Raw genomic sequence first — 16,785 nt, forward strand, 5'->3', positions numbered from 1 at the left:
TCAGGAGGGAAGAGCCCCTATACCCGAAGACGCATGGTACACAGATGGCTCCAGCCGTGGGCAGCCCCCAAATGGAGAGCCATAGCTTTCCATCCTAAGACTGAGACAATATGGATGGAAGATGGTGAGGGGAAGAGTAGCCAATGGGCAGTTGCAGGCCATGTGGCTTGTGATCAGCCAGGAGCCCTCCCCTATAGCTGTCTGCACTGACAGCTGGGCTGTCTATCGGGGCTTGACCCTGTGGCTACCAATCTTACCATGCCAACTGGCTGATTGGTCACTGACCCCTTAGGGGGCAAGAATTGTGGCAAGACTTATGGGCCTGTGGTCAGACTAAAATAATTACAGTACACCATATGACAGGTCATTTGCCACTGGCATCCCCAGGAAATGATGAGGCAGATAAATTGGTCCAGATACGTTGGTTAGAAGGAAAGCCTGCCTCTGATGTAGCCCAATGGCTACATCAGCGTTTGTTGCATGTAGGGCAAAAGACAATGTGGGCTGTAGCCTGTCGGTGGGGCTTGCCTTTAACCTTTGAAGAAGTTAGTAGAACCCGGCAGGAGCATGTCATATGTTCTAAAAGGGACTTACACCGAGTTCCACAGCAACATGGGACCATAGCTCAGGTACCTATACCCCTCGTCAGGTGGCAGATAGACTATATTGGGCCTCTACCTGTGTCAGAAGGATATCGGTATGCCATGACTTATGTGGACACAGCTACTGGACTTCTGGTTGCTTTTCCTACCAGTTGTGCAGACCAGCAGATGACCAAAAGAGGCCTGGAGCATCTCTTTGCCACCTATGACCAACCGCAGGTAATTGAGAGTGATCAGGGCACCCATTTTACTGGACATATACTGCAAGAATGGGTGCAACAGCTGGGAATCAAAGGGAAGTTTCATGTGCCGTACAATCCTACCAGAGTAGGCATGACAGAGAGAGACAATGGCTTGTTAAAATCTGGACTAAAGTCAGATACCAATAGTCTACAGAGATGGTCATTCCGCTTATGGACCATGCTACAGTGTTTGAATAAGAGACCCCAAAAGGGAGCCCTGAACCCATAGACATGTTAACATATATGGCTGCCTTCCCTATACAACTGTAAGTAAAAACCTAGGAAGAATTGCTGAAGCCGAGGTTCAGCCACTAGAATAATGTCTTGCTGCCAGCACCAACTGCACTGAACCCTGGAGACTCCATTTAGTGGACGTGGCCTTGGACCTTTTGTCATATGGACAAACAATGGCTGGCTCTCCTGGCACCTTGGGGACAAGGCCTGGAAGCTGGCCTCCTGTGTATTCCTGGAATAACAGCAGAGTGGCCCACAAAGGTCACAGTAGTACATCCTGAATGGCCAGAAGGTAAGAGCATCTTACCGAGGAGTTTTGTTTTATCATTATGGCCAGTGCATTCACCTCCAGTAGGACTATATATAGACCCTTCGGTAACTCCCACAGGGAAAGGAGTAAAAGCATGGTATACTAGACCTGGAAGGGACCCCCTTCCTGCTACAGTCCTATCAGAGGACCACTCTTTTGCATGCATCCTACCTGATGGACAAGATTTGCCTATGTTGGTGTCATTAAAACATCTGTCTTATCGCCCCTAAGGTCTTTGTGGACTGGGAAACTCCTCTGGCTTGAGAATTATTATAATTTTTTTTACCTGTATCAAAATCTTTTTGTATCTTAATTTTTTTTACTATCTCTAAGTTTTTGTTAGCCTCTGCTGCTGTTGTGGAATTCGGTTACAGTGGTCCAGCTTTCTTGCACAGGGACCGTTGCAGAAGATTGAGAGCATGTAGATTGTAAAGCGAGAATCCTGGAGGGGTGGAGTGTGGGGAAGTTGGGGTTCCTATGACCAGGATCCTCACTGAACTTAAACCACTTGATGATGTAATTGGCCTGTTGCTAGGCTACTGCTTCCACACCTGAAGGCAATAAGCTATTATTGCATTATATATAGAGCTCGGCCCAGTGCTCTCAGTGGAGGCAGAGATGACAGTGCTCAACCTACCACCAGGAGAACAAGCCATGTAATAAACCCTTTCACCCCAAAGAAACCTTCTACTGTCATTTCTTTGATCTCACGGAATCCATAGTGAACCTACCTGGGGCTGAAACCCATTGGCAAGACAACATCTCTACAGAGGGGACCTCATGCTGAGGTGGCATCTGGCTCAGCCCAGCCTTCTGCCAGGGGACAAGAAAAGACACGTAGCCTACCATCTGACACCAAAACACACTGTCTTGCAAGCTGGTCTCTGCCTCTGGGCCTCTCTGCCCCCTCAGCCGTCTCAGTCTCTGTCCCCGGCACTGCCACCACTCCAGCCTCTGCTCTTCTGCAGCCCTGCAGCCATACCACCCAGTTGCACAGAGTGCTGAGTAGAGCTCTTTATATAGTCAATAACAATGTATTGCCCACATGTGTGTAGTGAGCAAGCTGACCAGGGCCAGGTGAGAAACCCGGCCATAGGAACCGTCACTTTGCACACACACACACACACACACACACACACACACACACACACACACACACTCACATACACACACACACACACACACACACACACACACTCACATACACACACACACACACACACACACACACACACTCACATACACACACACACACACACACACAGCCTTAGCAAGGCAACTGCATCTTCTCACTTGCCTCTCTAATTTGGGAGGGCAGATAAGAAGGTTAAACCCACTCCCATCCACACTGCCCTATGGCTCAGAGAAATGTAGCAACTTGTCTGCCAGCGCACCATTACGCCTCTGCCCCTTTAACTCTCCTTTGCTAATCTCCTACATCCCTGTTGCCTGCCCTCCTGTTATTTGTGGCCTCTGATGGGAGCTAGCTGGGGAAGTGCCCCACCTCCCGATTGCACGCCCACTACCACCACCTGGACGCTAGCGTGTACCTGGCTGTTGGCCTCCAGGCTTAGTCGGTGCTTGCTGACTGAAACTAATCTCAAACGACTGCCAGGGCCTCTCCTCAGCTCCTTCCTCTGATGGTCCCTTGGGCCCAAAGAAGTATGATGACCTCAGATTGGGCCAAAGGCAATAACCAGGAGCTGCCGGCATCCAGCCTGGAACAGCAGCCAGGAGGGCCCAGAGCAAGCCTGATTTAATCCCCTAATGGACTGTGACCCAGATAAGGCTTTTATCAACCCTTCCTGGGCTGTGGGGAAAAAGGAACATCTCAGAGTCATAGAAGGACACTTTCCACTGTTCTGGGGCCACCTAAGGGTCCCCGAAGGCCTGGCCCCACTGGAAGGCCCAGGGGAAAGTGGAGCTATAAAGAAGCACTCAGAGGTATTTGACTCAAATTTTCAGGACTGACGGAACAGGAGGGAGTGGAGGAGGCTAAAGAATCTGTATGTTCAGGCAGAGAGGACATCAAATCCTAACATTTAAAATAAATAACAATTACAAGAGTAATAGCAGTTATTTATTAGGTATTGTACTAAGTACTTCAATGCCTGTTTAGTAGGAGCTATCATCATCCTAATTACAGAAGAGGAAATCAGACTCAGGCAGGTAACTTACCTGCCAAGGTCACGGGTGCTGAAATGGGAGAGCTGTGATTTACCACTAATACCTGATTGCTGCTGTCCCTGGCCGCACCAGGTGCTGACTGCCGGGACCCAGTCACTCTCGCTCACACACTACTCTACTCCTGGAATCTTTGTTTGCCAGGACCTCACACATGCTTCCTCTTCCTGGAAGAATTCCAGGAAGCTTTATGTAACCACAAGCTGCAGCCTCCTCATCACCCCAAAAGGGAGGAAACAGAAGATAAAGCAAGGTGAGCTGGCCAATCAAGAACAGAGGGGCTACACACACCACCCACCCCCCAACCTCCAGGGGCAGCCACACCCAAAGCAAAGTGGAGTCTGGCCTTCTGCCAACTGCTTTCTCCGTCCCTCACCCCCACTCCTGGCCGTAGCCTCCCCACCCTCACATCTCATTTTTCCTTAGATCAACTTTACTCTCCAGGCCCTTACCCCACTGGTCTTGTTCATTCGAGAACATTTCTAAATACCACTATTAGCAATAGACTGGGGATTCACTCCCCTTGCTAGAGAGGAACACATACAATGCAATATTAATAGTGGTTACAGCTAACACGTACTGAGCACTTACTATGTGCCACTTCTCTCTCATTTTGAGCTTGAAAATGCAGGCAGTGCTTTTATGCCGATTACGAGGAGCCTAAATTAGACAAAGGGAGGGGATCTAATATTCTGAGAGCTTTCTCCATGTGCTAGGCCCAGGACCCTCTCAGGAGACAGGAGCATGGTTACAAAGAACATGAACTCTGGGCTCAGGCCAACTCAGGTCAGAGGTCAGCTCCATTACTGACTAGCTGTGCATTTATAGACAAGCTAATTCTCTGAGTCTCAATTTCTTCATCTATAAAATGTAAATAATAACAGTTCTTATCTCCTAAGGTTGTTGAAAGGATTAAAGACATGATGTATATAAAGTGCTTAGAAACTCCCTGACCCACAATAATCGATCAAGTGTACAATTATTATTACTTATTAAAATAACATTAGATGAAATAGCTAAATAGTTCCAAACTTTTAAAAAAGTTCTTCAGACCTAAGCAGGAATTTTTTTTAATTGCATGGTTGTAGATTGGACTTAAACTACTATGCTCCTTGGGTCTAACAGGTCAAGGACTTTCCACATTCCACCTCATTCTGCCTTCTGCTTGGAAACATACTTGGCAGGAGCTATTAGAACAGAAATGGTGGGAGGTAAGCACATATAGATTGAACTTTCTGGGCTTGGGCATGAATTATGACCAGGAGAGGCAGAGGGGCAACATTTTTGGATTTATTTGCTTCATATATTAGTTTGCAAGCTGCCATAACAAAGTATCACAAACTGGGTGGCTTCAACAATGGAAATTTATTGTCACGCAATTCTAGAGGCTGGATGTCCAAAATCAAGGTGTCAGCAGGGTCAGTTCCTTCTGAAGCCTGTGAGAAAGAATCTCTTCTCGGCCTCTCTCCTAACTGGTGGTTTGCTGGCAATCCTTGGCATTCCTTGGCTTGTAGAAGGCACCACCTTGATGCCTGCTCTGACCTTCACGTGACTTTCTCCCTGTGTGCTTGGCTATGTCCAATCTTCCCCTCTTCATAAGGACACCAGATATATTGGATTAGAGGCCCACCCTACTCCATTATGACCTCACCTTAACTAATTACATCTGCAATGGCCTTATTTCCAAATAAGCTCAGATTCTGGATACTGGGGGTTAGGATTTCAACATATAAATTTGGTAGGAGTGAATTCAACCCATAACACATTAGCACATCTTGACGAAGCTCAGGACCTCAAATTTTTGAAAACTGAAGAAATTCTGGATGTTTCTTCTTGTGGCCATATTAAGCTTCTCTCCACCCATCTCATCTACCTACTTTTCAATACTTCCTCCCCAGAATTAGAATTCTCTTAAAAATCCCATTTCTTCCCAAAGCTTTCAAACTACTTTTCAGTCCTGTGATGACCACACTGAGGGCTCAATGTTTATTCAAAGAATTATTTATTGAACAGTCACTAAGCTCTGAGAAAACCATAGATTTTGGATTTAATTTTTAAATCCAAAATTAAAAGCCCGAGATTCAGGCCTTACCCTCACAAAACTACTCAGATGAGTGGATACCAGAGCATTTCCTTTAATTCTAATTTAATTTTAGAGCATTTTCTTTTAAAATCTGGCCCCAGCAGTAAGTCTTGTCACATGTTCATGATCAGAGTGACTAATGAAACATGTATGAATTTCAGCCTATATGCCAGGCACCAGGCAAAGAATTTTGCATACACTATTTCTTTTAATACTCAGATCCATGATATGAAGTGGGCACATTATTGTCCCCATTTTATTGATGGGGGTAATAGACATTAAGGATCATATACTCAGACAGCCTTCCCCCTTTTCTCCATTTCTTTATCTCAGTGTAGTCCTCAAACCCCACCCACCCTTAAGTTTTCAGCATCCTTTCAGAAACTAACCACATGATCATGCAATGCAATTTTTTGAGAACTTCCAGGTGCTGTTGCAAATCAAACATTATATTCTTAGTATAATGACAAAGTGCCCAAGAAAACATGGAAAAAATTTTCTCAACTAGTTTGTGGTGGACACTGCCATATAACTAGTCTGACCAATTTGTGCTTACCAGTTTACTGAGGTAAGGGTGTGTTTTATATAAACTCATTTCTAAGAAGACCACTCAAATTTTTAAAGAAGCATTTTTACCTTATAAAGAGGCAACATTGTCCTTATCCTTGTGTAGTCCCTTGGTTGCAAGGGAAAGAGATGCAGTCCTGCCAGCACAAGGAAAGGTGGGCACTGGCGGTTGGGTGCTGACAGCACAGACTGCAAGGACCAGAAATCAGCAGAGGTTGGCCTCATGAAATTGAAAAATCATCAGGAACAGAGCCATTTCCATTATTTTCATACAGACTAAAGCTGAAGTCTCTTTGCATTTCTCTCTGCACCCCTCCATTTCAGTTTCCTCAGCACATCCTTCAACTGTATATACCTCAAAATAGTGATACTAGTTCTGGAGTTCCCCTGACTCCTCACAACAGGCTGGTTCTGTTCTTAGGAGAGGAATCTGATTTGTCCAGCTGAGACTGTGTTCACCCTTGGTCCAGTCAACAGTGGCCAAGGAGACAGGGGCACATGGTACACACATGGCCACCCAAGGCTAGCTTTTTGTCAGGAACTATCAGTAGGTACAGTTCCTGGAGAAGTGGACCATGGGATGACAAATCAAAGCATGTGTACTGCAGAGTTCTGAAGACGTAGTTGACCATGCTCCTGCTCCCTATTTTGGTCCAAGATATTAGGTGGCAGATAAATTTGTGAATAATTTTAATTATGGCTACCATTTCTTAAGCTCTCACCCTAATATCTAATTTAATCTTCACAACAATCCTGCCAGATGGGCATTATCATTTCTGTGTTACAGATGAGGAAGCTGGGGCTCAGAAAAATTGAGTGAGAAGTAGTCAAGTCACAATGAGTGAGGATTGGAACCTGGGTCTATCTGACTACATATCCTGCGCCCTTAACTTCTAGAAGTAGGATGCTTATGTTACTATGGTAAAAAGCAGTTTTCAGCTGCCGACCTAGCTCAAAACCATAACCTCAAATATATGTTAAGGTCTACAAACTTCCTTAAATTGCATTTACATCAGTGACTCCAAATGAGCCCCAGCAACCTGTGCCTTATTCAGGGCAGGCTCAAATTAACTGCCTTGTCCAAGTGCTCCAGTAGGACTCCTAGCCCCAGGCTCCAGGCTGTGGAGAGTGAAGACCCGATCGGCTATGTGCACTTGTTCTGTCATCAAGGGCAGTTTCTGGTCTCCTGGTTCTCCCAAGTCACTGGGGATTGGGTAGGTTAAGACGTTCCTCTCCCCATCTCCCACCCATCTCCCCTTAAACACCCTTTCCTAGCAAACTTTGGCCTCTGCAGTCCCTTTTCAGGTAATAGGAGATGGTGCACACACCCACATCCCCACCCCAAGTTCACAAAGGAAAGCACAACCAGGATTTCTGGTTCAGGAGAAAACTACCTCCTCTACACTTGGCTTCTTTTCCATTAAGATCAAAAGTTGCAAATCAATCAGGAGAAAGTTGCCCTGGGGACTACTGAGCAGACATCTTTGCTCAAATCAGATCCTGGATGCATGTGTCAAAAGCACCTCTCACTCTCATTCATTGCCAGCCAAGTCTCTGGGGTAGTCCAATTGATTTAGGAGCATTCGCTCAGATCTAACATTCACTGCACACATCTTTTGTGTATTGCTGCTGCCAGGCCAGTCATCTGATTACTACTTCTCACTCACTTGGTCCCACAGGCAAGGTGAATCTCCAAAGTAATAAGGAGAATGCTAGGGAATGAACCTAGTGCTGTCCTCCATACTCCAGGATTACGGAACTGAGAACACTGAAGATACTGAGACTTCTTCAGGTTTAAAGGAGTGGCGGAAGGGGCTATCACTGAACATCTATCACATGCCAGGTATTTGGCATACATTAGTTCATCTTCTGTACGAAACTTAAGCACACTTTTGTGGTCAGACCTGTGTTCAGACCATGGCTCTTACAGTAATCAAGAAAATTAATTCACTCTAGGTATTTCAAACAGGGAATTTAATACAGAGAATTTACACTGCAGCCACTCAGAGGATAAAAGAAGTGAGAAGCCAAACAAGGGAAAGTGAGGTAACTCAGAGACTAGCAAGAGCAGAAAAATACTACCATCCCTGGTCTGGAGGCCGCAAAACTGCCACGGCTGGAGGTATCCTGGCTCCTCCAGTCCTCAGCCCTCCCATCTTGTGCCAGTGGCTCTCATTGGCCAAACCCCACCAAAATCCAGCCGACAAGAGCCTGGGAAATGCAGCCTGCTGAGAGGTGGGATGGGGGTGAAGGGGTGGGAGTGGCCCACCTGTGACAGATCATACAGAAGGGGAGAATGGATCTGCCTGCCAACAAGCACATGATAGGCTCAGATCTTGCTAGTTCTAAATTCCTCCTTTATAAAACGATTTCTATCTCACAGAACTGTTGTTAGAATTAAAGGAACAAATCTAAATAAATGTCAGCACGGTCCCTGGTACATAGTATGAATGCAGCTTATTTAATTTTTCCCTAGATGGTAAAACCAAGATTCAGACAGATTAGATTAGATGATTTGCTCAAAGAAGGGGTTTGAGGGCTGGGAGATCCTAGATGGGTCACTTCATTTCTTTGAGCCTCAGTTTCCTTATCCTACCAACTCACTGAGCTGCTGAGGAGAGTCATTCTTTCTGCAAATATTTACTGAGCACCTGCCACTTTCCAGGCTCTCTGGGTGGAGGTAAACAAGGTAAACATAACTCTGCTCTCCTGGAAAGAACTGGCCCAAAAAGTTGTACAGATCTCATATAACGACAGACCAGGAAGGAACAGTACGTACTGGGAGGTGGGCTACAGGATGGCCTGGGCTATTCTGGGGCAGTCAGGGCTACTTTTCTGCGGGCTGAAGTCACCGGGCCTGACGGATGAGTGCGGACAGGCCTGGTGAGAAGCCCGGGCACAGTGCGCGGGGGAAGAGCCCCAGTTCCTCCCAGGCATGTTTAAACGTCTACCCAGCCGCCGTGCCGCCAGCTTCCCGGGGTCAGGCCCGGATGCCCGCCGCCCGCACCCCGCGCTCGCAGGGACTCCCGGCCCCCGGCCCTTCCCAGCTCCACGTCCCGGGAGCGCACGGAGCCTCCGCTAATGCGTATCGAACTTTTGTTGAATTCGGCCCGCGGCCGTGCAGAGCGCGCGCGGCGGCGGCGCTGCCAGAGCCTCTCAATTCCCTTTGCATCGATCTGGCCGTTAATGACACAACCTTCTCCCCTAATTAACTGACAACCGCACCAGGCGGCGCGCCTCCCCAGCACCCGCCTGCGGCTCCCCCCCGCGGTGCCGCCCGCGCCGAGGAGCCCGCGCCGTGTGCGAGCCGCGGCTGCCGTCGCCGCCCGAACCGAACCCGGGGCCCTGCCGCGGGGCTGGGAGGCCGGGGGCTGCAGTTTCAGGGTTTGGACGCCCCTGTCATCCCTATCAGTCAGTGTGCTTTGCTCTTGTTTATGTCGTTGCTGATGTTTACTGTGTGCCAACGGCGCTGGACGAGCTTTAGCTCACACCCAAGAGGCAGGTAAGCGAAGTGGGGCTTGCAGGTGCAGGGAACACAGGCAACACCGAGGTTATGCACCAGTCTACGGAGGCAGGCGGGACTCCCGGCCCTCCCGGCCTTAACCCCGAGGCTACCGACCTCCAGCTGCATTTTACACTATACTAAACGTGAAATATACAAAATGTCAAGCGCTCAATACATTTTAGTGTGGCAGGATAAGTTACTGAAATACTAATTTGGGTGCATTCTCCTTTGCCTCTCCTCTCCTGGATGCCCATTTCAACCAAGTGGTCAGGTTTTGTAATTCCCCGGGCAGCAGAGAAACTAGAGGTAGCTGCCTGTGGTCTCTTGCCAAACACAGGATCCAAAACTTTGTCATTTGTATACAAAGGATTTCTGCTCCTCCCCTTCACACATGCACATTATATGCTGGAACCAGGGCAGGACTTAACCTCAGTTTCATTTGCAAAACAGAAATACTACTTTATTTCTAAGACAATTTTCGAACTCCTACTACCTGCAAGCATGCTATCCTGGGTTCTTGTGGTAGTGGTGTTAGTAGGGGCAGGACCTTTTACATGTTTATTTTTGACTGAAATAATCTGGCTCTCGCACACTGTTTTACTCTGATTATCTCTTCAACCTGGCTTCCATGCCTTTATCTTCATTTTGTTGTATTGTGTATGTGTGTGTGTGTGTGTGTGTGTGTGTGTGTGTGTGTGTATTGTGTATTTTCATATGCCACCTCAAATCTCTTCCAGGATGAGGCAAAATATGAAAAAAATACATTTAAAAATAAAACTGATGAAATAGCAATTCAAGTGTCTGGCCAACAGTCATTAAGTTGAATCAGCATTTGAAGGTGAGGAAAGGGGCTGACGGAGGTTCAGGGGATTGTTCCAGCAGGGTGACAAGACCTCAGGACTAGAACCTCTGTGTCCGTGCTTCATCCACCACCTCCTCGCTTGCTGGGAATCACTTTCCCACCCAAATTCCCAGGATCTCAGACTGTCCACCTGTGCAGGAGAGACCTAGATTTGACAAGTCCCTGACACCCCACCCTGAAGTAAGTATTAGATCAGTATATCCCCGGCCAGCTCCTTCCTCTTCCCCTCTGACAAACCTATCAGGCACCACCTTCTAGCAATTGGACCCATCGTTTTCTAGATCCAGACTGAAGCTTGGCAAGATTAAGCAATTTGCTTGAATTCACCCAATTTTTGCTGAAATTCAAACCCAGATCAGGCTGGATCCATTTTCCATTGTGTTCTTTTCACCACAACATGCTTTCCTTGAACAGCTAGAGAACTATGTGCCCCAAAACAGTGTTGGCATGTAATTCCTGAGGAATTAAGTGTATTTGATTTGGCCCAGGAGGGAGTTCATTTCTGGGCTCCTTCACCACAGATCTCCCTCTCTTCCCCTTTGGGGACTAAAGAGGGAGAAGGTTGGGAGGCAGCCTGAATCAGATGGTCTCTTTCAGAAGACACAAGGAGGCTTTGTGTTGGAGGCTGTTAAAGGGCACAGGCAGAATCTGCCTGGGGCAAAGTTGGGCAATGAGGCAAGTCTCCTAAATGCCAGGCCCACTGCAGTTGAGAGGGAAGCATGAGACGGGGAGGAGAGATGGCCTCTCTTCTGACATCCCACTGTGTGAGGTGCTCATCTCTGGGGCCACCCTCCCTTCCTAGGAGACACTTCCATTGCCTATCCCTACCTGTTGAGCTTCTCTTTATCCTTTGATGTCCTACTCAAATGTCATCTCTTTGTCTTCTCCCCCACCATCAATCAACTGCCCCATGCCCAGGGGTCCCACAGGCACTTCCACAGCGAGCAGAGAGCCTGCTTCAAATCTACCTGCCAATGATTAGCTTTATGACCTTGAGCAAGACTGGCTTCTAGACATCTGTGTCTCCATCTGTAAAATGGGATAATAGTGCCTGCCTTCACAGGGCCAGGAGGAGGTTTAAACTGGATTATACACGTGAGATAAAGAAAAAATATTAACTATATAGAGTCATGGTGTAAATTCTCCTCTGAGGGGCATGGAGAAAGAGAAGAAACTTTGTGGGGATGGCTGCTGCTTCATGCATACTATACAGAGAAACAGATAAAGAGGACTGCAAGTTTTGCTGGGTATTTTTTTCAAAAGACTGCAAAATTATTTAAATTTTTTTCTCAAATATTGGGATGCCAGACTGATACCATTTGGAAACAAGCCCATGAAGCAGCTCACCTTTAAAAAGGAGACCCATGTAAGATTCCTCAAGGGAGGAACAACCTAAGACAGGCACAGTTGCAGGGGGGTCATCAGGTGAGAAATTGGGGATCAACAGAGGTGAGGCTTAGAACCTCACCCTCCCTGTTCTGAGAGAAATTTTCTGCATACGTGGATGTTTTATTGCCCTTGTCTAGCTTGGATTAACACATAGTCTACAGGCACACACCTGATCATCTACATTTGCTCTCTTACAACACTAAACTATGTTTTCTACCTTTATCTTGTATCTACCTACCACTTCAGCATTTTATTAAAAATAATCATAATAAAGGGAGAAATGTGGTATCCACATATAAATCAAGTATAAAAATCAAATGAGCATTCGTATTTGAACTGACTGTTTATAGTTCATAATGCATGAGCAAAATCGAAAGTTTCTGTGATGACTGCCCTTGTACTGTTCACCATGTAACTTATTCACTATGTAAGAATTTGTTCTCCATGTAAGAACTTGTTTGTTATGCCTCAGAAGATTGGAGACTGACGAAAATTAGACTTGGGGTGGAGTAATGATTGTGCATTGAGCGTTGACTCCCCTATACAGAATTTTATTGTTGTTAACAACCATTTGATCAATAAATATGAGAGATGCCCTCACAAAAAAAAAAAAAAAAAAGTATACACTTCCAATTGTAAAATAAATAAGTAACCGGGATGTAACGTATAGCATAAGGAATATAGTCAAAATATTGTAACAACTTGGTAAGGTGATAGCTGGTACCTAGAATTATCATGTATATAAATGTTGAATCACTGTGTTGTACACCTGAAACTAATGTAATGTAATACTGTGTGTCAACTACCCTTCAATAAAAAATAATTATCTACAAAAAAAAAAAAGGAAACCCACGTAAAACTCTCAGGGCAGTGCTTGACACATACCAAGTACTCAAATAATGATGTCTGTTACTTGTCTACTTGACTCCATCAAAAAATGTGTCGTCATCTCTGTGCCGACCTACGTCCTGTCCTACCTAGCCCATGGTAGGCACTTGGCAGGAGGAAGTCTCCATGGGAACCCCAGAGCCATCGTATGTCCTGGAAGGCCAGGCTCTCAAAACAAATGCCCTGACACTTCAGCTGAGCATAGCAGCTGGTGGCAGGGTCAGCAGCAGGGCTATCTGCTGGTACCCCTCAGTGGGGGATGGGCTCCCCCTTCCTGTCTGTCACTGTTCCCAGCCCAGACACAGGCGCACTTCATCCTCTCACACCCCACACATCGACCTCTGTACCCTTGGATGTCACTGAGGGGTCAAAGGGCCATGGAGCTCCCCATGGCCAGAGATGCCAAACATGCCAAACAAGAATTGTGCACATCCGTTCCCCAGGACGTCCGCCTGCTCCCCAGGGCCTGGCGCTCACAGCAGCAGCTCTGTAGTTGTGTGGTCCTCAGAGGAGACTCCTCCCCAGGCCAGTGGGATGGGGAGACGAATGACAGGAAGACGTGGAGGCACCTTCCACAAAGAGCTCCAATCATGGCAAACTATGTCATACCCCCCACACTCCCTGCCCTTTCCAGTCTCTGCATTTGTTCACTCTGATTTTTGGGGTGCCCTTTCTCTACTTCTGCCTCATAAGGCCTACTCATTCTTCAAGGTCCAGCCCAAATACCTTCTCTTCCAGGAAACCATGTCTGCCCCTAAAGAGCTCCCTCTGACTCCATGGCTCATCTCGGCCTCTGTTGTAATTTAGGACATGGCGTCTCACCCCAACACTGGACAGATGAGATGTGGATCAAAAATGGTACCTGGAAGTCAGGAAAATTGAGGTTTGATTCCTGGATCAATTGGGTGTTAGCCCTATAACCTTGAACAAGTTGCTTGGCCTCACCACGCCCCCTTATAAAATAGAGAAAATAAGATAGTTCTGAAAAGTAAATGAGATAATGCTCATTAAGCCATTAGCATGGTTCTTTGCACACATTAAGCTCTTAATAAATGTTAGTTATTATTATTGTCTCTGTCTTTCCTCCACCCCCACACCATCCACATTATGTCAGATAAGGCCTCAACCAGCTCAGTATCTGAAGGTGGCGTTTTATTGGACCAAGTCTCCCAGGTTCCAGACGTAAATAGGCTTCCTCCTAAGAAAAGCTGAGGCACTGAAAAGAGACTGGAATTTCTGAGAACCAGAGATCCCAAGAGTAGGAAGAGGGTAAGAGTCTGTGACTGTCGGTCAGATGGGTGGCACAGACGGAGATGGGGGCTGTCAGCCAAGAAAATGACACTTCGTTGAGGAGGAAAAACCTTTTCCTCCTCCCTCTTATATTCAGTAACTGTAAGCCTTTGAATTAAGCTAACAGAAGAGATTAGCAGGAGAAAAGTCACAATTTTTAGTATTAACCTGCATGGGAGTTTACAAGAAACCAGAGAAACTCAAATAAGACTCGGGGTTACATTAGCAACTCAAATATGCCCTTTTAACCAAGTTCAAAGTTTATCCAAAGGACCATTAATTGTGGGGAGGTGACTAGGAAATATATGGGGGAAACTACTGGAAGATAAGGGAAATTTATGAAGGTCTGTTTACATAAACTCATTTTGGTTGACTCCCCATTTTCAGTTCTACCTGGGTGGCAGAGAACTCTTCCCACATCCGTTCATTCTCAATTGCCTTTGGGTCAAAATAAACCTTTTGCATATTTTGGGGTGGCATATTCTGATCCCCTTTACTTTGTCTTACTCTTCAACTGCCAGGACTGGAAATCTAGCAAGGCCCATGGCAGCAAAGTCCCGTTCTGCAGCCAAAAGGAAGCTTCACTCAGATCTAGCTCCCAGGCTGGTCTCAGACCCAAAGGAGCCACAACACCTGGCCTGTGTTCCTACATACCCATTCTTCCAGGGCACCCAAGAAGGGAGCTCAGAGAAGGCACTCCTAAACCAGGACGGAAGCCACAAAAGCAGGAAAGCTAGACCTCAGGTGATTCTGATCCACACCAGTTCCCTGACAAGTCTATGGCTTAGGGGCTCCTTCTGAACTACACTGCCTTCTCTGAGAACTGTCATCCACTCATAGGTCTGACACCCTGTAATTACCTTAGTGGTGTGTGTGGATCTATATTTCCTTTACAAAACTGATAGGCCTGGCAGGGACTCTCAACCCAGAAAAGCCAGTCTAGAATGTGTGTGCACAAAGAGATTTTCTATGAATTTGGAATTGGGATCCGAGATCATTTAGATGGAAGTTGCTGGACTTGGAAGGTCATGCAGAGGAAGTAGTTCTGCAGAGAGGATGAAATAGATGGTCCAAGATGCATAGGCCTCCCAGAGATGAGTGCAAGATTGGTTCCTGACTCACCAGTTCCCCCAAGGCCTGGCTGAATTCCTGGGGTTGGGTTGCGTGGCATTCCCCTTCTACTAAGTAATTTCAGTGTCTCTGTTGCTTGCAGCCAAAAGACCTTTGACTAAGACTCTTTGACTGCACAACTTGTCCAAGGTCCCTCAAGACCAGAGCTACAGACTGAGAGCTCTGGCTTCCATCCTCAGAGCTTCATTAATGAGTCTCCCAAGGGCAGCCACACCCAAAATTGCACCCCCAACTGGAGGGAGAGCCAGCACTCTCACCACTGTTCCAGGGTAGGGAGCAGAACACCTGGTACCCACAGATCCCCTCCCAGAAGTAAGACTAGAATAGCTGCCACCTACTGCGTGTTCATTCTCTATGAGATACTGTGTTAAGTGTTATGATTATTTCCAGTCCTTCAGACAACCCTGTTGGCTTGGAATACTTTTACTATTTTCTGATGTAAATATACACAGAGGTGAAAACAAGCATAAATTCCTCATGCTTATAAGATTTTAGAGAAGTAAGAAGCCGGGAGGCATCTTTGAGCTTGTGAAGTAGACACCGTGAGCAAAGCTCACTCTCAGGAATTGAAAACATTTATGGACAAGAAGTTATCCTTGAAATTAAATGGGGGTAGACGTGTCCAAGGAATATTGAGGGGATTTGATCCCTTTATGGATCTTGTGATAGATGAATGTGTGGCAACGGCAATTAGTGGACAACAGAACGACTGGAATAGTGGGAATACGAGTAAATAGTACCGTCATGTCAGAAGCCTCGCGATGAGTATAAACAATGGCTGTGTTCACCAGAGAGATCTACTGTTTCCACACGTCTGTCCTCTCTCCAGAGCTACGTGCTTTTACTGCAATATGAAAATCGGGTGCATATTTTTCATATTTAACTTTTTTGTTAAACCTTTGCAATAGTCAAAAAAAAAAAGAGAAATAAGAAACCTAAAACCTAAAAATTGCCAATCAAAACCATAATAGCTTATATTAACACTAGTTGATATTGCCAATTCGTTTTTTGGCTGAAGTTAAATTGCTGGTGTTGTATTTAAGAGCAAGAACAAACCAAAAACTGCAACCTTTAAATTAGGTTTTCCTATTGGCATCCCCACTGGAGAGAAGGTAATGATGGCTCAGAGAGGTAAAGATTATTTCCCAAGGTCCAACAGCTGAACGTTATAACCAAGCAGGGTCACTGAAAAGTCCCAACTGCCCAAACTTGTAGTCCTACTGTCAAAGTCCTGGGTTGCTCCTAAGCTGAAATGGTAGCTCGTGAATGGGGAGGGACAGACCTTGAAAAATACTCACAGCCTGGCACAGAACAAGTGCTTGCTAAAGGTTTGTTGAATGAATATATGATTGAATGGATGAATTTGAAGATGGTTGTTTAAAAGACTGCTCCACCCCAACCATACAGAGGCCTGTAGTTCAGCATTCTCCATTTACCACTGCTGCCAGCAGTCCTCTCCACTTCATTACACAGACCTAGTCTAATGGCATTAACCATC

The 16,785-nt window shown here is 46.2% G+C and overlaps 1 pseudogene; it reads left to right on the forward strand.

Annotated features, from left to right (window-relative positions):
• The first annotated feature begins 14,686 nt into the window (after nt 1–14,686).
• LOC118918474 (small nuclear ribonucleoprotein G-like) lies at nt 14,687–16,052 on the forward strand (annotated as a pseudogene).
• The last annotated feature ends 733 nt before the right edge of the window (nt 16,053–16,785 follow it).

The sequence above is a fragment of the Manis pentadactyla genome, chromosome 13 (genome assembly GCF_030020395.1).
Source record: "Manis pentadactyla isolate mManPen7 chromosome 13, mManPen7.hap1, whole genome shotgun sequence".
Lineage (NCBI taxonomy): Eukaryota > Metazoa > Chordata > Mammalia > Pholidota > Manidae > Manis > Manis pentadactyla.